Raw genomic sequence first — 22,585 nt, 5'->3', positions numbered from 1 at the left:
GTCACCATCTTTCACCCCACTAGCGACGGCCCTGACATTATGATATGTGCTGCCGACTGCTGCCTTTATCATTCACACTCTTGGACATGAGCATTCAAAAGAAAACACTTTTTTCCTTTGTACTGGTTCAGTTTCGTTATGATAGAACTGTAGCAATTAATTTATTTTGACAAGTAGTAGAATGTTAAACATTAAATTTTAATTTGCACGTTTTTAAAAGACACCGAGAATTGTGTAAGAACTGACTGAGCTTTTTCTATAATATTCCTGGAAGTGAATAAGACAAAAATGGTCAGATTCACCCAGTTGTGTTGTAGGCACTAAAACAGTCTAGTACTTTATACATGTTTATATTGAAACAATGAACATTTCTGTGCAACTCCAGACTGCTTTCTGGCTCACGCCTGACCAACCCCACTGAGCCAAAACAATAAAGAAAACTGGATGACCCACTTGCTATACTTGTTAGGTGAGTTCAGAGAATCGCTGTCATTTCTCCTGTACAAACCCGTTGGGTAGCCTTTATTACATCGTCCGGACTCGGAGGTAATACTTTTAAGATTTAAGGTGAGTTTCTTTTCTGAATTATTTGCCAGTGCAGCATGATCTATATGCCTATTATTTTCAATAATTACTAATTGCATTATTTGTAAATATTTAGCCTAAGTAAAAAGTATCTCATTAAGTCAAATTAGTTGACTAGTTTAGTTAGTTGTGGTTTGCCATTCGTCTCTATAGCACGCATTGTGTTTATCGTGCAATTTATATAGGTGGCTGCATGTATGAAAAACAAAACAAAACACATAACCCTAAAAAAATTCTAACAAAAGGTTTCTCAGCTGTTTTGTTTTTTGTTTTTTTGTAGTATCAGGTGTCCTTGATAACATACTAAAAATGTACCAAAGTTTGACTACTAGAAAGGTGTAATTTTCAAGATGTCGTCCAAGATCGTCAGGAAGCCTTAACATATCATAACTCCTTCATTATTTGACGTAGCCAAGTAATCTTGGTGTCTAACCCCATGTTTTCTGGGTCTATGAATCCATTGGACTTGTCTAAATTACACTGGCATGATTACATAGGGGAGGGGGGGGGGGGGGGGGGGGGGGGGGGGGGGGGGGGGGTAGTTCCACCCTTGTTTCTGGAAAACCATTGAAAAAATTGGTCATGTGACCACATAATTTTGAAAAACAATCACTTTTACTCGTCCTCCAAAGAAGAGAGACACATGGCATGAGAGTTAAGCATATTTTAGTGCAAAAAACTGTTTTTTCCCTTTCAAAGTAAAATTTATATGATTAAGTTTTTTTGATTGTAGTGTCTGAACAATTATAGACAAGTTTGAAAACATTTCACATGTTTTAGTGCTTTAGTAGGCTACACAATGAGTCTATACAGTTAGCATGATGTTAGCTCTTAACTGCTGGATCATGCTAGTTTTTCAAACTTGTGGGTCTGGGGTGATTTGTGCCAAAGGGCCTGGGTTAAGTTGTGCCAGATCCAGACCACCTAGACCTACATACTCACAGGGGATAATCTTGACAAGTGAGGAGATGGGCATGCCTCATCATTGTTTGACTTAGGCCTGCCTGTTATTTGTTTAATTTAGCTAACACTGATTTCAGTTTTGAGTTTGCACTATGTTATTAAAGAGAAGTTTTATTCCGTTTTTAAGTGGCCTATGTCACAATAGGATGTTTAGAAATTAGCCTAGTCACTTTATTCTTATATGTTACATAATTGACAGACAGCGCTGTCAACAGGCATCTATTGCCAAAGCCTTTTTGCCTGAAATGATTCACAAATATCATATATTGTGTTGCTATGGTGCTCTAAATGGTTGCTAGGGCATAGCTTGATAGCTTCACAATGATCCTGAGAGACTGATTGGTCGTCTGAGTAAAATGAGCCCGCCCCCTTGTCTCTATGACACTGTGATCCAGAGTTATGTTCAATACAAAATCCCTATGCAATTGACAATAGTAGGAAAAACGCATGCTATGGTATTCCAGGGTGACAATATCTAAATAAACCTTAAATTAGTCATTTTGTATTGAATTTATCTTGCTTTCATATAGCATTACGGTTCATAACATTAAAATGTTCTGTTTTACTTCAGAAATCACTGGCACAATTTACCCCCAATGTATTCCCCCAAAGGCACAACTTCCCCCGCACCAGGGGCAAGTTGTGCCATGAGACCACTTTTTTCCCAAGAGCTATATTTCTGAAACAGTTTATTTCAGATCCAAAGTTATTGTTCTCAGGGATGCACCACATCCTGAAATATATGTACATCCTTAAGTTGAAGGTATTACTGCCATGGCCTCACTTTAAAGTCACTTTGAGTAAAAACTGGCACAACTCACCGCACTCTCCCCTACTTATGGAATACATGATTTTGTGAGATTACTGTCAAGTTTTATCTTAGTTTGGGGTGAACCAGAGTTGTAAACGATTTAGCCTGTACTCAGTATGTGTTTTTGAACACATACCCCTTTTTTTTTGCTAAAACACAGACTTGACATTCAATGTAAAAGTTATTGCGCTATCATAGGAGCGGGTGCACATGCAATGATGATGATGATAGCACATGGTCATCCATTTCTCCACTCCATATTCATTCCCCCGTCATTTCATACACTTACACTGCACTGTCTTGTCGTTTCGTCTGTGTTGTTTGTCTGTGTGGGTGTTTTTTTTTTTTTTTTTTTTTTATTGCACTTCAAACAAACATAGTCAATGTACAGTCAGAATTGCAATATATACAAATCGGAATGTATATTTCGATGCAATTTTTTAAATTAATTTGTATATTACAAATATATATAATTGGTCTTGATATATAATTGGATTTCTTTTTCAAGAACCAAAAACAAAGGTAGGGTTTTATTGAACTTACATTTATGTATATGGAATTTAGCAAAAATTAAATTTATAATATAGTAGGCTACTCTTTCCTTTTATTTGAGGGAATATTATTAAAACCAAATATAACGTTTTCTAAACACAAAGAAAAAGTGGGTGTAGTATCTTACATATAAATCATACTACCACATGAATTGAGTTGAAGTTAATACTTTACTTTCTGTTTGCAACAGTTACAGCAACACACATAAACACTCCATCAAAGAGTATAGCAGTACCAAGAGGCGAAACTCCGTTGCAGTTTTTACAACAATCGTTAGATGGCGCTGCTGTCGCCATTTTGGACTGAACCAACGGCTTTACCGTTAGCAGAACTACCGTATCAGCATTAACATTGTGTCTGGAAATAATTGGAAACAAAGAAAACAGTGTTCTGCCATCAACTGCAACAACTACCAGTGTACAACCAATTAACTAGCATTTCATAGATTCCCCAAAGATCCAGAGAGGTAAAGTAGAAAAGGTTTTTATTAACGTTAAAGTGAGCTAACGTCAACGATAACAGGTGATCAGGTAAATCACTATCCAAACTTAAATGGTTGTAATTCAAGAATGCTTTGGAATGGTTGGTCTTGTTTTAAAGAAGACATTTGCCAGATTATTGTTGAAGTGAAATAAATTATGAAAGTAAAACAGAAAAAAGTTATATAAGTTTGAGTTTATTAAAATGTACAAATTTAAAAATATAATTATTTATATTTTATATAAAATATATATATATTACAAAATATATATTTTACTCTATAACTGCAAGAAAATGAAAGCAAAAAATCTGAACAAGTTGTGTTCCACATTTTAGGTTGATATCTCAAAAAATTTGCTTTCAGTAAGATTTTATTTGGGCGTAGTACCAAACTTTTTCACTAAATGGACAGCCAAGCTTCCTTACTGACCATATAAGGGCGCCTATATTTTCATATATGTTTTGAGTGATCTGATCTGAACCATGTATTTCCATAATTTTCATACAATTTATGAAGTAGACATCCTATTCTGAGGTAGTATGGGTGGTTTGGCAGTATTTGATTTGAATTCAACCTCTAATAAACACATAAAAAGAGCACATATATGTGCGTTATAGCTCGCAGCCGCATCACAAATCGAGAATCCATAATATTTTTCTTTATGTCTAAAACATTTTCAGGCACACTAGCACACACACGCAAGGTCTCTCGCTCCCTCACCCTTTCTGCCGTGTGCTCTACACGGTTTGGAGCTGCGTGCTCTTGCTCGCTCGCTCTAGATTCCGGGAGATTTTAGCTAATTTGCGGGCATCAGGGAGCCGCTATCAATATGCGGGAGACTCCCGGAACTTCCGGGAGACTTGGGATGTCTGCTATAGAGATGTTAAAAACTAGAAACTACTATTTAGTTCCCTTAACCGCTTTTGAATTGGAACCGGTATCGTTCAATTCTATGACAGCTGTGTTGCGTTCAGTCCAAGATGGCGGAGCTGCAGCTCTGCGCATGGGTGCGTTTATTGCAATGGAACGTTCTATTGAGTTTCGCCTCTTCGTACTTCTATACTCTTTGACTCCATGCCTCCCGCATGGCATACTTCTTCAACTAGCTTTTCCAAGATAGAACACAACAACTTAGATACACAAATGACACCTAGTGGTTACTCCAGGATACTACATCCCCTCCTCCTTAAGCTATCAATTGGTTTGCCTTTTTTTTAATTATTATTATTAATACTATTACATAACCAATATCACCGACTAAATACCAATAACATTACTTACAGAATATAACACTATAACAATCACATTCTTAATATCTTATTGATTAGCATTTTTTTTTTAACTCGTCAACAACTATCAGTTATATTGTATTGATTGTCTTTTACTGACTTGACTTATGCAACATAGTCTTTCAAGTGAGCTGGAGAACGTCTCTCACTTGCAGACCTTCTCAGATTTGTAGGTTGTTTAGTCTCTTTTTCTATAACAGTCAGTTCTAGCGATTGTCCTTTCTCGAGGGCAGACATCTCCTTGTCTGTAGGTGCATTGACAACATGGGGACTAGGCAATGCCAAAGTGTCACCTTCCTGTTCATTCTCTGTGGGTAGTACAGTCTCAAGCATCTCGTCTGTACTGCGATTTCTTATTTGGTCCACATGTCTTTTCACAGTTTGTCCATGCCCCAGAGCAGTCTTGTATGAAAGAGGTCCTGTACAGCATTCCACTACTGCAGGAATCCATTTGGGTCCACCAGCATAGTTCCTCACGTACACTGAATCTCCAACTTCAAAACTTCTGAGTTTGCAACTTTTGTCATGGCCTTCTTTTGTTTCTGCTGTTTTTTCAGAACTTTTGACTTCACATCAGGAATGAGTAAGTCAAATGTGGATCTCAACTTCCGTGACATTAGCATTTGAGCAGTGATAACCCAGTTGTTGCATGAGGAGTGATTCTATAATTAAACAAGAATCTTGCTACTCTTGTCTCCACGGTGTCACCTTTCATCTTTTTCATCCCCTCCTTGAAAGTTTGAACAGCACGTTCAGCTAGGCCATTTGAAGAAGGATGATAAGGAGCTGAGGTTACATGTTGAATGCCATTTCTCTCCATGAAAGTTTCAAACTCGTTACTGGTAAAACATGTTCCGTTGACTGACACTAACATTTTAGGTAATCCATGTGTACTGAAACACATTCTCAGTTTCTTAATTGTAATTTGGGAAGTGGCCTGTGTGACAGGATAAACTTCCATCCACTTGGAATGAGAATCTACCAGAATTAGGAACATTCTTCCTAAGAAGGGCCCTGCGTAATCTACATGAAGTCTTTCCCAGGGTGAACCTGGCCAATCCCACGGGTGCAAAGGAGCTTGAGCAGGTGCCTTTCTGAAACTTTGACACACCTCACATTTCTGAACCACTCTCTCTACATCCTGATCCATACCAGGCCACCACATGTATGATTGGGCCAATCCCTTCATTCTGGACATGCCGGAATGAGTCTGATGTAACTGTTTCAATACAGCCGCTCGACCTTGCGATGGTATGACGATTCTTTGACACTCAGAGCATCTCTTCTGTGATGGTACTGTAACACATGTGGCTCTACTTTCTCAGGCCAACCCTTTATGTACTCATGTACCGTGGAGAGTGTTATGTCGTGTTATGTCCACTTTCGAATTTGTGCTGCACTTACAGGCGAATCGTCCATTAAGTCCATCATCAGCATTTGATCATCAGTGTCATCAGGTTCTCCCTCACCTGGTACTGGAAGTCTACTCAGCGCATCAGCATTTTGGTGGTACTTTCCTGGTTTGTACACAATGTTGTACTGATATGCTTGTAACATCACAGCCCACCTTTGCACTCTGGGTGATTCCATTTGAGGAACTGCTTTTGTTTCATTAAACAAATGGATCAAGGGCTTATGATCAGTGCAAATTGTGAATTCACAACCAAACAAATACTTGTGAAATCTATGGATACCAAAAATCACAGCCAAGCCTTCTTTGTCCAGTTGTGAATAACGTTTCTCCGCAGGCGTTAATGTCCTAGACATGAACCCAAGGGGTTTCTCCACACTCTCTCCTTTTATACGCTGCGAGAGCACTGCACCAACCCCGTAGGGTGAGGCGTCACAAGCCAAAACCAGTTCTGAATCTGATGAGTAATGCGCTAGCAACTGCCGATTTTAGTAGAGCTTTAGATTCCTTAAAAGCTTCTTGTTGTGGCTTTTTCCACATGCACTGAACATCTTTTCTCAGCAGCAGATGTAGGGGGGCTAGCAGCGTTGCCAGGTTTGGAAGGAACTTATTATAATAGTTCAGCAGTCTCAGGTATGCTTTAAGCTCTGTAACATTCCTTGGTTCTGGTGCTTCTTCAATGGCTTTCACTTTAATTCCCAGAGGATGTAGACCTAAATAGTCCACCTCATCTGACAGGAACACGCATTTTATTCGTTTCAGTCGCAAACCAGCTTCTTTCAGTCTCGACAGCACTTCATCCAGTGTCTTCAAGTGACTTTCTTGGTTTACGCCAGTCACCAATATATCATCCAGATAAGTTTCCAGATTGTTGCAACAGGCCCTGGCGATATGGCCTATTTTTCTGCACACATAACATTTGTCTTTCTTAAATCTACATTCGTTGGCTTTGTGGTTTTTCCCACTGCATCTGTGACATTCTCTGATTTCTTTTTGTTCACCAGATTCTCCTTTTTTCCAGTGATCCGGTTTCCTCGCTTTAAACATGATGCTGTTACATGCCTGTACACCGGATTTATTTTGTAAATCGAGCACATTTTTGCTTGCGGCTTCAGTGGCTACTGCAATTTTAAAAGCAGTCTCAAATGTCAGATTTGCTTCTGAAAGCAACCGTCTCTGAATCCGATCATCATTTATATGCCACAAACAAGCCGATCCCTCAGCATTTGGTCTAAAGTTGCTCCGTAATTACAATCTTGTGCTAAGCGACGCAACTCAGCTACATACTCTGTCACAGTCTCTGTCGGCTTCTTCGTTCGCGAATCAAATTTAAATCTCTGTACAATCTCACTTGGCTGGGGATTGAAATGGTTTTTTAACATCGTTACCAGTTGCTGATAAGTCCTTTCACTTGGTTTTGTAGGGCTAAGAAGATTTCACATCACACTGTAAGTTTGTGGTCCCACAACACTTATGAGAATAGCTCTTTGCTTACCCTCAACTTCGATTCCATTAGCCACGAAAAATTGCTCCAGTATTTCAGAATACTCTTCCCATGTTTGAGCTTTTGCGTCAAATGCTGCTAGTGAGCCAATAGTTCTTGTAGTCATGGTTAATCTTCTTCTCTTTATCCTTTAGAATTTTCTGTTTCCCCCACAACCAGTTATCAGCACTTTGCTCCTTTTCATAATTTCAATCTGTTGTCATCACAGGCTTTCTGCTTCATCCTTGTCGCCAAAAATGTAGTATCTTACATATAAATCATACTACCACATGAATTGAGTTGAAGTTAATACTTTACTTTATGTTTACAACAGTTACAGCAACAGACATAAACACTCCATGCCTCCTGCATGGCATACTTCTTCAACTAACTTTTCCCAGATAGAACACAACAATTTAGATACACAAATGACACCTAGTGGTTACTCAAGGATACTACAGTGGGGTCAATGTTGTCAATTATAAATCTAGACAAATCTTTCCAAAATTTTCTATGAGCGCAATGCCAAAATAAATGAAAGAAGGTTTCAGCCAATGTATTGCAAAAAGAACAGTTCAGATCAATATCCGTTTTAAATTTAACAAGAAAAGTATTTACCGGGTAGTAGCCTACCTGTGTAAGATTTTGAACTTATTTCCTTTATTTTATTTACCAATAAATACTTGATTGGTAAAGTCCAGATGGCCTTCCATAACAAACCTTCGACCAGTCTATTCCAGTAAACAATACAGTTTGGCCTGGTGACAATGTTTTTTTGAAAAATGAATGAATAATTTTATTAACATTTACAACTCCGGGGGCAATTTTTTTCTTTCAATTTCAGTATCAAATAAATTAAAGGAAGAAAGGGGCGCAATACTGTTTTGGTTATTAGCTCTGAATAATGCCAAGACCCCTGTGGGAATCGCATCCATGAAAATAGAAAACTCCCTGCATCACTGGAATTTTATGGAAATATATTTCAGAGTAAGTTAGCAGCATACCTTCTTGAATTAGTAATTGATCTACTCGTATTATACCTGCTAAAAAACATCTTTCAAAAAATATTTTTTTAAATAATATATTGTAATTGTTCCAAATTAAATATCTATGGGGTGAAAAATTATGCTTATATAAAAGGCACCACGCAAGCAACATTTGTTTGTGAAAGCAAGACAAGTTTAGAGGGATTTTCTCAATTTTATAATTGCAAATCAAGAGAAAATCGAGACTAACTACTCTGGACAAAACAAGACTGGGTATGAAATTCCAAAGAGAATTTGGATTTAGAATGAAATGTCTAAAAATAAAATAAAATATTATTTAAAGTACTGAAATCAAGGAAGTTTCGAGTATTCACGTACTGTGCCCAAGCCCAAGTACTGTGTGCATTCTCTCTCTCTCTCTCTCTCTCTCTCTGTCTCTCTCTCTCTCTCACACACGCACACGAAAGAGGATTTATGCTCATCACTTGGTAACTCAACCTCACAGTGAAATCCCTGCACAATAAATTCCATATTGCAACTTATTTATTGTTTGCTGAATATTTGTTTGTCTTTAGTTGTCTATGGACCTAATAATTACTACTGTTGAAATTTTTAATTTAAACGTCTTTAATAATAATGATTATATATAATATATAATATAATATATAATGTATAATAATTATATATACTAAAAAAAGTGAAGCCCTCACTTCCTGATGGCTGAGCGTACTGCGCAGACTCAAACTGAGCTTGACGACGTGGATGTGACGTGAGCAGCCTGCCTGACAGTTGTAAGTTTTCTAGTAGCTGTGCCAAGTGAAATCTGAACCATTCCCTTCCGAATCTCGCAGAGACGGAGAGTGTGAGTAGGAGCTGTCCATGAGCTAGGAGCAGGAGCAACGTCATGACTCTCTATGGGCTTCTCCCTTGACTTTATCGGACTTTATGCCTCCACGTCCCCCCGATTGACTGCGAGCTTCTCTTCCTGTCTCTACGGTAATTTCCAGAGAGTCGCGTGGTTATGACGCAATCGTTAGCCTACTTTTACAAAAACTGCTTCTACGGGGCCATAACGTAAGATACAAGGTAATGGAGCCTTTTATACATTGTCGTGTTTCTTTAGAAATAAACGATGGACAAATGGAGTCTTTAAACGCCTCAGATGTAAAGTTATTCGCTGTTAAAGTGACGCCAAAATGAATGGGAGTCAATGGGATGCTAACAGCAGGTGAAGGCTTGTTAGCCAATGGCGGCTCCCGGGGGTGGTACGGAAATCGAGCACTCAATTACCCCCCTGAATAGGACCAGAGAATGTCTAATAGGAAGAGAATTGGCACTCTCTGGTTACTTCCGGTTTCTGGACTGGCTGCAGTAACACGTCTATGGGGTTTCACCCCCAGAATCCACTTTTCTCAGGATGTAATTTTTTGTCAAGTAATTTGAAAGTTGCATTCAAAAGGGGGGGCTAAGATAATACACTCACCTGAAAATTGCATTTTTAAGTTCACTTATCTGTTCTAAAAATCTGTTCAAAAATTTTCATACTGCCAGAGGTACTGCTTTACGGCAATTTCTGAGTCACTTCGTCATGTGCGATTTTACCCGTGCTGTCCAGTTTTTGCCAACATTCCCTCCCAGGTGCAGCCCTCCGGTAGCCTATGACCATTTATACAGGAGCAAGAAAGAACATTACCTTTTTTTGTCCTTGGGGAATGAAAAGAAGGACAATCCATTCCCACTGTTGGAACAATGTATTGCTGCACACCTACGAGGCATTTTCAATCTTTATTTCTAATTTATGCTATGATCAATAAAATGTTATTGAGCAGGATATTGACTGGATTATTTAAGGTTGTCATACCGTACCATGTATATAACACATTGAACATTGAACACAAGAATTGAAAAAACACTCAAATTCCATTTATACCCATGTACTTTTTACAATACATATATAACGATATGAAAATAAAAGTGCCCGCAGGAAAATATAAATACAGTACACAAAAATTAACTTCGACAGAAAGTCCTGCTTAAGATAATGTTTCTGATTCTGCTTTAGCTTCAGGTGCCATCAAAGGGATCTCTGGTCATAATCAGTCGCAAGTCCGTCACTGACCAATCAGCATTCATTAGCAGAATGCTAGCGTGTTCTGGCCAACAACGGCCCAACCTGTAAGAAATCGAAAGGACATAAGTACTCATTCATTCGACTTTTGGACTATAATCTATATTGAACTTGCGGAATCAACAATAAAATCTACGTTGATTCAATGACAAGCAGGAGAATACCTTTTAAATACCTTTTGACTAGTAACCAAAAGTCCAAATCATAGTCTTTGCTGCACCAATTTAACTGATATAAATTCTAGTGTAGAACATTGCATAGAAACTGTGTCTATTCCTCGTTTAGTGAGATCAAATAATAAATTTACTGCAGGATCTAGGAAAAATCTAATTGTTATTAAAACAGAAAATGTTGCTATTAATAAACAAAAACAATTTCTAAAGCTACAGTAGGTCTTCTAAACATTAGATCACTCACACCTAAGGCAGTTATTGTAAATGAAATAGTCACAGATAATAGCTTCGATGTACTTTGCCTAACTGAAACATGGCTTAAACCAAATTATTATTTCGGTCTAAATGAGTCTACCCCAGCAGGATACTCCTATAAGCATAAGCCCCGTCTGATTGGTCGTGGCGGCGGTGTTGCAACAATCTATAGAGATATTCTCAATGTTAGTCAGAAAACGGGTTATACGTTTATTTCGTTTGAAGTACTTGTACTAAATGTTACGCTCTTAGATGTTAGAAAAACTTCCCTATTATCTCTAGCCTTGGCTACCGTATATAGACCGCCTGGGCCTTACGCTGATTTCCTAAAAGAGTTTGCACATTTTCTCTCAGACCTATTAGTCAATGTCGATAAAGCATTAATTGTTGGAGATTTTAACATACACGTAGATAATCCGAATGATGCGTTAGGGGCTGCGTTTACAGATTTATTAAACTCCTTTGGGGTCAAGCAAAACGTTACCGGACCAACTCATCGTTTTAATCATACACTCGATTTAATTATATCACATGGAACCGATCCAACCGATATAGATATCATTCCACAAAGTGATGATGTCACTGACCATTACATGGTAACTTGCATACTACGTACTCCTGTAATATATCATGCTGCGCTGCGTTATCGATCAGGCAGAACAATCCTTCCATCCACCTTACAAAACAAACAGATGAACTAGAGGAATTAACTAGCACTATGAGCACCATTCTCTCTGGAACATTGGATATTGTTGCACCCATTAGATTAAAAAAGGTCAGAGAGAAAAGTAAAGCACCATGGTACAACATGAGTTCTAAAGAGAGAAACCCGTAATTTAGAGCGTAAATGGAAACAAACTAATTTAGATGTCTTTAGAATCGCATGGAAAGACAGTATGTCACGTTATAAAAAGGCCCTTAAAGCGGCCAGGGCTGAGCACCTCCACAAACTAATAGAAAACAACCAAAACAATCCTAGGTTTTTATTTAGCACCGTGGCTAGACTAACAAATAAACAGATGTCACCTGAACAAAATATTCCGTTACAGTTTAGTAGTAATGATTTCATGAAGTTCTTCACTGAGAAAATAGAAAACATCAGAACCACAATTGTAAACGTTCAATCCTCAATTGCGCCTTATAATTCAGCCTCAATTATCACGACGCAAGAACAATTACAGTGCTTTACAACTATAGAACAAAAAGAGTTAAATAAACTTATCATTTCATCTAAAACAACAACATGTTTATTAGATCCTATACCAACTAAACTACTGAAAGAAGTGTTACCTATAGTGGAAGAGCCTCTCCTCAATATTATTAACTCATCTTTATCTTTAGGTCATGTTCCAAGAACATTTAAACTGGCAGTTATAAAACCTCTCATTAAGAAACCACAATTAGACCCACATAATCTAGCAAATTATAGACCCATTTCAAATCTTCCTTTTATGTCTAAAATACTAGAAAAAGTGGTGTCCGCTCAACTGGGCTCTTTCTTGCAAGAAAATGACATCTATGAAAAGTTTCAGTCTGGATTCAGACCGCACCATAGCACTGAAACTGCGCTCGTTAAAATTACAAATGACTTACTTTTAGCATCTGACCAAGGCTGTATCTCAATACTAGTTTTACTTGATCTTAGTGCTGCGTTCGATACTATAGATCACACAATACTCTTAGATCGACTACAAAATTATACTGGTGTTCAAGGACAAGCATTAAGTTGGTTCAGATCATACTTATCTGACCGCTACCATTTTGTCTATTTAAATGGAGAAAAATCGATCATAACTCCAGTAAACTATGGAGTGCCGCAGGGATCTGTGTTAGGCCCTCTGTTATTCTCAATATATATGCTGCCACTTGGAAATATTATAAGGAAACATGGAATTAGTTTCCATTGTTATGCTGATGACACTCAAATCTATATTTCATCACGGCCAGATGAAAACGCTAAATTATCCAATTTGACAGAGTGTGTTAAAGATATAAAAGATTGGATGACGCACAATTTTCTTTTATTAAATCCAGACAAGACAGAGGTACTAATCATCGGTTTAAAAAAACGCCCACAAAACCTCTCACACTACAACTTTAACATAGTACGATGTCCTGTTACTTTATCCTCTACAGTAAAATACCTAGGTGTTATACTAGACTGCAACCTGTCTTTTGAAAATCATATTTCATATGTTACAAGAACAGCCTTTTTCCACCTTAGAAACATTGCTAAGCTACGTAACATGCTATCAATTTCTGATGCAGAAAAATTAGTTCATGCATTCATGACCTTGAGACTAGATTACTGTAATGCTTTATTAGCCGGTTGTCCTGCATCCTCAATAAACAAGCTACAGTTAGTCCAAAATGCCGCCGCTAGAGTTCTTACTAGATCAAGAAAATATGATCATATAACACCAATTTTATCATCACTACATTAGTTACCTATAAAGTTCCGTATTAATTACAAGGTATTGCTACTGACTTATAAAGCCCTAAACGGTTTAGCTCCAGTCTATTTAACGGATCTTCTATCGCCCTATAATCCATCGCGCTCTTTAAGATCACTAAATTCTAGGCTTTTGGTCATACCTAGGATATCCAGATCCACCAAAGGAGGGAGAGCATTTTCACATTTAGCTCCAAAACTCTGGAATAGTCTTCCTGATACTGTTTGTTGCTCAGACTTGCTCTCCCAGTTTAAAACTAGATTAAAGACGCATCTTTTCAGCCAGCCATTCATATAATACTTTTAATCTTACAGTTAAATCCAACCTCTAGTTCATAAACGCCAGAGGAGAACTGGCCCCCGACTGAGCCTGGGTTCTCCCAAGGTTTTTTTTTTCTCCATTAGGTCACCTGATGGAGTTTTTCGGTTCCTTGCCACTGTTGCCTTTGGCTTGCTCAGTTGGGGATATTTGGGATATTTAATTTAATTAATCAATCAACAATACTATTGATCAGCATTACCAAACGTGGACATTTTCCACTAGAAACAAGCATTGATGTATTATTTTAATTTAATACTGTGAAGTTGCTTTGATACAATCTGTATTGTGAAAAGCGCTATATAAATAAACTTGACTTGACTTGGCTTGAGAAAGAGATACATTTAGCCGTCTAGCTCCATAGACTCCCATTCAGTCTGCACTCGTCCGCGATCACCTCCAGTGGAATTCTAATGGAACTGCAACCAAGATCAATACAATGGGGCTAATAGGAAGTGCCAAGGCTCTCCGTAGATGGGCTCTGATAGGACTCATTTGTTCACCACACCGGCCAAACTGAACGATCGAGCGGCGGCCGCTTATGACGTCACGGCCGGGTCGTGCCGGCGCATCGAAACCGGAAGCTGACGAAACCATTATCTAGTGTGAATAGGTGTTCATGTGTGTATTCAAATGGAAAAATTATGTGTTAAGTGTATTATGTGTGAATGAATTATGTGTTTATTATTAATATGTATATATTGGGAATTGATTATTATGTATAATCAAATAGATGAAGTATTTGTATGTGTATTAACTGTTATATGTTCCTGGAATTGGTGTGGCTCAAAAAGGGGCGGGGTTTGGCCTATTTAAGCCAAGGCCAAACCTGAAGTCAGGACTTGTTAACCAAGTCGGAAGTGAGAGTGCAACTGCGGTGCCTCAAGCAAACCAAACCTTTGTGTACTGTAGGGATGGGCAAATGAAGCCTCATGAAGCACTGAGGCTTTCCCCTGAATGTTTCGGGAAAAGATTTGAAGCATCAAGAGTGTCGAAAACAGCGCCATCTTGTGGCAGGTCAAATTTATAGCAGCCATGTTTATGAGCAGCTGAGTGCGCAGCGCCGTTGTTTTATCCATTAAGCACAAATAAAAGCCTGACAACGCTAAATGTTCAGTTTTCTGATAATATAATTCACATATTAAAGTGTGGCAATAAAATAAATGTAACAATTACATTACTACTATACAGAAATAAAAATACCAAAATGCTTGATGCAAGTAAATGTTGGTCTAATTATTTTATGCTTTCTATGCTGTTTATATGTCAGAATATATGATCATGTAACATAGGCTGTAGGCTTAATTATATATATTTTAAAAAAAAATTTTAGTAAATGGACTTAAACTTCCAAAAACCTGTAGAGTAGTGGTCTGGGTTCAAACATTCTGACACGCAAAGTGAAGCATTCACGTGACTGGAAAGAAAGCGAGTTCATTTTTCGTTGATTACGCGTTTCTCTGAAAACAATACGTGCTCCGGCACGGAGCTTCATGAGAAATTGAGCTGCATACTTGATACGCGCTTTGAAGCTTCAGTGTCAAATGTAACATCACTAGTGTACTGTGGATACGTTTTTTTTTTTTAAAGAGTTTTCGTCTTTATTTTATTTTATTTTGTACTTTTTAGGGTTTTTCTTTTCTTTTTGTGTGCACCTGTATACATACTTCACTGTGGACTGTCTTCTTATTGGCACTGTAAATAAATTCCACCTTGCACAAAGTGCTTCTGCGAGTGTGCCATCCTTTCTACATCCTTATACGGTCTCACATTTCTCCCCGAAGGCCAGCTGGTGGGATGTAATGCATCCTCTATAGATGTTTTTGAGTATAAAGGTGGTATTATACTAAACCTCAGGTTTAGTAAAATTCAGGTAAACCTTCAGACTTGAACCACGGTTTCTTCAGCCACTACTTCCTCGTCCCAAAGAAGGACGTGGGTCTGCTCCCCATATTGGACCTGCGTCGCCTGCAATTTTCTGGCCTGCAAGGGAAGTTCAAGATGCTGACATTGAAAACTATCCTGGCGCAGATTCGAACAGGGGACTGGTTCGTCACCATGGACCTGAAGGACGCCTATTTCCACATCCAGGTCATTCCACGGCACAGGAAGTTCCTCCGGTTCGCCTTTGGGGGAAAGGCGTATCAGTATCGGGTCCTTCCATTTGGTCTAGCTCTGGCTCCGTGGACATTCTCTAAGTGCATGGATGCAGCTCTGGACCCCTTGAGGCTCCAGGGCATCTGTGTGCTAAATTATCTAGATGACTGGCTCATTCCAGAGAGTTGGTGTGTCGTCACAGGGACGTCCTTCTCCACCACCTCCGGTCTCTTGGTCTCAGGTTGAATGCTCAGAAGAGTGTCTTAACTAGTGCTGCACGATTAATCATATCGCAATCGCAATCGCGATGTCAAGCCTACGCGATTATATGACGAAACATGCTGCGATTTTATATTGAATAAACAAATTAGTGCTGTTAACGCAATTAACGCAGCATCTGTTAATTTTTGGCATCCTTTGGCTAGTGTTACATGATCCCGCTCTTATTCATGCAAATGCTTTTAAACCATTCATGCGCGATAACACAAAAAAGAACGCGCTGCCTGTGAATGTCCTGACTGACACACACAGAAAGACTCGCGCTAATATCGTGCGTGCGCACAAAACAGCATGCCAGAATACAGTTCTCTTTCGAGCTTGAACGAACAATAACACACACAATTATGCCAAAATGTCTTTTTGTTGAGTATCTTCATAACATAAGAGTAGTCTTATGATGAACGTGAAGAGTTGTGATGACTCGTGAGAGAATGAGGCGCGTGTGAGATCCGCGTCTCTGACAGCAGCGGCTGGTCTTAAAGGGACAGTACACAGTAGCCACTAATTATATCTGTCCCTAAAGTTAATCAAAGAACAAAGGGAACAGAGAAAAACACTCACTGCTCTTGACTAAAGAACTTTTTTCTTTAGGCAGATTATCACTAATCTGTGTGTGCATTTTCCTTGAGAACCAAGCAAGTTGACTCATGAAACCATTTGTTTATTATATCGCATATCGCAATCGCAATATTGACCTCAATTATCGCAATATGACATTTTCCCCAAATCGTGCAGCCCTAGTCTTAACTCAGCAGACCACTTTCCTGGGTGTCTAACTCGATTCTCTCTCGATGCAGGCCCGTCTGGCCCCTGCTCGAGTTTCCAGTCTCTGTGCGTGCTTGGCCCGTTTCAGGCTCGGCCATCATGTAGCGGTGGGCATATGTCACAGGCTTCTGGGGCTCATGGCAGCAGCCTCTCCTGTGCTGCCCTTGGGTCTCCTTCATATGAGACCATTCCTGTGGTGGATGAAACTCAGGGGCATCTGCCCTTCTTGGTCTGCCTTCCACCTGCTGAGAGTGTTGCACAGTTGCCTTTGCGCTCTTTGGAGGTGGAAAGACTCCCCCTTTTTACTTCAGGGGGTCAAATGGGTGACGTTCCAGGGGACCTGAACAATGCAGCAGACAATAGCCCAATTCTGGCCATCCCAGACGTGGTTCTTGGAACTGAGCTCCCTGGTGGAGGGGTCCCCTTGGCAGATTCCTATCAGGAGAGATCTGATGTCTCAGCTCCAGGGCAGGATTTGGCATCTTTGACCCAAGATATGGAGGCAGTGGGTGTGGCCGATAAGAGGCAATCGCTAGCGACAGTGGCGTCTGGTCTTCCCGCTGATGTTTGGGAGACCACTGATAATGCTTGTGCGCCTTCTACTAGATGGCTGTATTTCTCTAAGTGGAAGCTTTTTGAGTCTTGGTGTACGGCAGACTCTTTCTGTGAGTGAGCCTTGTATGGAGTTTGCCCAGGTCTTGTGAAGGTTTTTTCTACTGCCTAGACCTGGTTATGTCCCCAAAGTTTTGTCCACATCATTCCGCTCTCAAGTGGTCATGCTTCACTCTTTCTGTCCCCCTCCTTTTTCCTCTGCTGAGGAGGAGAAGCATAATTTGCTTTGCCCTGTTTTGGCTTTAAAGGCATACGTGGACCGCTCTGGCAAGTGGCGCAAGTCGTCTCAGTTGTTCTTATGCTTTGGGGCTGGCCGCCGAGGGCTCGCCACCTCTACACACAGGATCTCTCACTGGGTGAGACGCAATTTCCCTGGCTTATGAGGTGCGGAAGCTTCCTTCACCTCTGGGCGTTAAAGCCTCCCAGGCTCTTTTCAAGGGAGTTCCTTTAGAGGATATTTGTGTGGCAGCAGGTTGGTCCTCTCTGCACATTTTTATTAGATTTTATAACTTGGATTAAGATGCGGCCCCTGGTTCCCGGGTTCTTTCTGTATGAACTCGTCGCCTAGGTCCTAGTTGAGTCTGGTCTGGCAAAAAAAAAAGTTATAGGAAAGTTCCTTGTTGGGCCAGATCTGGCAGCGCTTAGCTTGGCGTGTGTGGTATATCGTTCCCATTGCGTCATCGCTATGCAGCGTCGAGTGAACCTATGAAAGAGAATGTTTCGGGTTACTCTTGTAACCCATGTTCTCTGAACAGGGAACGAGACACTGCGTTCACTGCCAAGCTCCTCTTGCTGCCGAAGGAGCTTCTTCTTCATCTGTGGAAAATCTGAGGAGCAGATGGCGCGTTCATTGTATAAGACGTAGCGCCACTGAAGAGGCGCCCGCACCATCAGCCAATGAATTGGCGTGATTCTATACGGGTTCAGACAATAAGCACATGCCTTCACGTGGCAGCCCTGTTTTGACTAATTTTACAGTACCACACAGTTCTAATTAATTTATTCTTTATTGGAATCAAAAGAATGGTTATGAACAACAGAAACCACCAACACTAGGCAAAACGATATGAGAAAGGAGAAATATGCAAGTACTTAAGGGAAATTGTACTCATTTTTCGCATAAATATGCTTGTAACCAATTGCTTTAATATATAATTGTACTTGTAATATATAATATTACATGGCCCAAACATGTATCAGGCACCAGTATTCCTGGTCTAGGAGGAATACAAAGGAGTAATGGTCATTTGAGGACCTGATGGCCGCCATTTTGAAAATGGGGCCTTTCTTGGAGTTAAACTTTGGTAAACTTTTAGTATGTTTTTAAGTACATCTGATACTACTGTAAACCACTGAGAAACCTTTTGTTAGAATTTTTTTGGGGTCAAGCCATATTTGTAGCTGACTAATATGCGAAAATGAGTTCTTACATGCATAATGATGCATGGGTAACGCGTTGGTTTTCATTTATACTTCTCCGTCGTTGTCCGCATTTATGGCGCACACCTCGTGCCTAAATTAAACATCCGACTGACGGACTGAATGTCAAACTGAGCGTCTATCCGAACGTCTTGTACTTTTGAGCGTCTTACTGAATGGGTGAATCACGTGACGATCTGATGTGGCGTCAGCGTCTTGAAATAAGCATTTTTTTAACCATGCAAGTATCCAAGCTGATGTGTAAAGGCTAAAAATGGACATTAAGTCCATAAAATGGATATCCAATTCGAGTGCGACATTGTAGAAAATCAGCCTGCGAGTTGAGAGATTTGTGTTCGCGCATTAGCTTAGGCTACTTGGATGCGCTCTCGACATTTGTCTTTAAAATAACGCAATAGAAACGGCCTCAAATAAACTATAAAAAGGTGAAGATAATCGTGTCTGAAATCTCCAATCGATTTTTATTGGTTAAAATCAATGGAGAATATCTCCTATTTTTCCATGGGCACAACCGTAGGCTAGGTTGCGACTGTGAATGTGAATTTATTTGGTGCTTCTTTTTCGCTATAGAGCTATATAATTTTTTAGGCTACATTTAATACAACCAATTGCTAAAAAAAAAGCTAATAAAATAAAAGGTTAGTGACCTAGGATTTAGACTAAATTAATGTTAGGATATAGATATCTTATGAATAACACAATGTTCTAAACTGTTTTCAATTTGTACAACAAACGTTGCAAAAATATTGTGAAAATGTGCTAGATTATTTTCTGCTTGAAGCAATTGTTGTCGTCCCACTTTAGAAAAGGTTGTTTTCGAAAGTGGGATAGCATGTTTTGACTAATGTGGTACAGTCATATGTTATACATGTATTTGTTAAATTTTTGGGCTTATAATGCAGCATTTTTTTTTTTTATATATACAGTGAGGAAAATAAGTATTTGAACACCCTGCTATTTTGCAAGTTCTCCCACTTGGAAATCATGGAGGGGTCTGAAATTGTCATCGTAGGTGCATGCCCACTGTGAGAGACATAATCTAAAAAAAAAAATCCAGAAATCACAATATATGATTTTTTAACTATTTATTTGTATGATACAGCTGCAAATAAGTATTTGAACACCTGTCTATCAGCTAGAATTCTGACCCTCAAAGACCTGTTAGTCTGCCTTTAAAATGTCCACCTCCACTCCATTTATTATCCTAAATTAGATGCACCTGTTTGAGGTCGTTAGCTGCATAAAGACACCTGTCCACCCCATACAATCAGTAAGAATCCAACTACTAACATGGCCAAGACCAAAGAGCTGTCCAAAGACACTAGAGACAAAATTGTACACCTCCACAAGGCTGGAAAGGGCTACGGGGAAATTGCCAAGCAGCTTGGTGAAAAAAGGTCCACTGTTGGAGCAATCATTAGAAAATGGAAGAAGCTAAACATGACTGACTGGGGCTCCATGCAAGATCTCACCTCGTGGGGTCTCAATGATCCTAAGAAAGGTGAGAAATCAGCCCAGAACTACACGGGAGGAGCTGGTCAATGACCTGAAAAGAGCTGGGACCACAGTTTCCAAGGTTACTGTTGGTAATACACTAAGACGTCATGGTTTGAAATCATGCATGGCACGGAAGGTTCCCCTGCTTAAACCAGCACATGTCAAGGCCCGTCTTAAGTTTGCCAATGACCATTTGGATGATCCAGAGGAGTCATGGGAGAAAGTCATGTGGTCAGATGAGACCAAAATAGAACTTTTTGGTCATAATTCCACTAAACGTGTTTGGAGGAAGAAGAATGATGAGTACCATCCCAAGAACACCATCCCTACTGTGAAGCATGGGGGTGGTAGCATCATGCTTTGGGGGTGTTTTTCTGCACATGGGACAGGGCGACTGCACTGTATTAAGGAGAGGATGACCGGGGCCATGTATTGCGAGATTTTGGGGAACAACCTCCTTCCCTCAGTTAGAGCACTGAAGATGGGTCGAGGCTGGGTCTTCCAACATGACAATGACCCGAAGCACACAGCCAGGATAACCAAGGAGTGGCTCTGTAAGAAGCTTATCAAGGTTCTGGCGTGGCCTAGCCAGTCTCCAGACCTAAACCCAATAGAGAATCTTTGGAGGGAGCTCAAACTCCGTGTTTCTCAGCGACAGCCCAGAAACCTGACTGATCTAGAGAAGATCTGTGTGGAGGAGTGGGCCAAAATCCCTCCTGCAGTGTGTGCAAACCTGGTGAAAAACTACAGGAAACGTTTGACCTCTGTAAATGCAAACAAAGGCTACTGTACCAAATATTAACATTGATTTTCTCAGGTGTTCAAATACTTATTTGCAGCTGTATCATACAAATAAATAGTTAAAAAATCATACATTGTGATTTCTGGATTTTTTTTTTAGATTATGTCTCTCACAGTGGACATGCACCTACGATGACAATTTCAGACCCCTCCATGATTTCTAAGTGGGAGAACTTGCAAAATAGCAGGGTGTTCAAATACTTATTTTCCTCACTGTATATATATACACTCTCCTAAAGGATTATTAGGAACACCATACTAATACTGTGTTTGACCCCCTTTCGCCTTCCGAACTGCCTTAATTCTACGTGGCATTGATTCAACAAGGTGCTGAAAGCATTCTTTAGAAATGTTGGCCCATATTGATAGGATAGCATCTTGCAGTTGATGGAGATTTGTGGGATGCACATCCAGGGCACGAAGCTCCCGTTCCACCACAACCCAAAGATGCTCTATTGGGTTGAGATCTGGTGACTGTGGGGGCCATTTTAGTACAGTGAACTCATTGTCATGTTCAAGAAACCAATTTGAAATGATTCGAGCTTTGTGACATGGTGCATTATCCTGCTGGAAGTAGCCATCAGAGGATGGGTACATGGTGGTCATAAAGGGATGGACATGGTCAGAAACAATGCTCAGGTAGGCCGTGGCATTTAAACGATGCCCAATTGGCACTAAGGGGCCTAAAGTGTGCCAAGAAAACATCCCCCACACCATTACACCACCACCACCAGCCTGCACAGTGGTAACAAGGCATGATGGATCCATGTTCTCATTCTGTTTACGCCAAATTCTGACTCTACCATCTGAATGTCTCAACAGAAATCGAGACTCATCAGACCAGGCAACATTTTTCCAGTCTTCAACTGTCCAATTTTGGTGAGCTCGTGCAAATTGTAGCCTCTTTTTCCTATTTGTAGTGGAGATGAGTGGTACCCGGTGGGGTCTTCTGCTGTTGTAGCCCATCCGCCTCAAGGTTGTGCGTGTTGTGGCTTCACAAATGCTTTGCTGCATACCTCGGTTGTAACGAGTGGTTTTTTCAGTCAAAGTTGCTCTTCTATCAGCTTGAATCAGTCGGCCCATTCTTCTCTGACCTCTAGCATCAACAAGGCATTTTCGCCCACAGGACTGCCGCATACTGGATGTTTTTCCCTTTTCACACCATTCTTTGTAAACCCTAGAAATGGTTGTGCGTGAAAATCCCAG

The 22,585-nt window shown here is 39.9% G+C and overlaps 1 protein-coding gene across 1 annotated transcript in view; it reads left to right on the top strand.

Annotated features, from left to right (window-relative positions):
- The first annotated feature begins 460 nt into the window (after positions 1–460).
- The window catches only part of LOC311083222 (beta-1,4 N-acetylgalactosaminyltransferase 1-like), a 45,417-nt gene continuing 23,292 nt past the window's right edge, over positions 461–22,585 (top strand). Inside the window, exon 1 of the mRNA XM_084114601.1 lies at positions 461–567. The gene's annotated coding sequence lies outside the window, so the exon portion shown is untranslated. The remainder of the gene's footprint in view (positions 568–22,585) is intronic.

This window comes from Abramis brama (assembly GCF_963993115.1).
Source record: "Abramis brama genome assembly, chromosome: 1".
Lineage (NCBI taxonomy): Eukaryota > Metazoa > Chordata > Actinopteri > Cypriniformes > Leuciscidae > Abramis > Abramis brama.
Note: the sequence above shows the minus strand (reverse complement) of the source record. Positions and strands in the feature narration are given on the sequence as shown.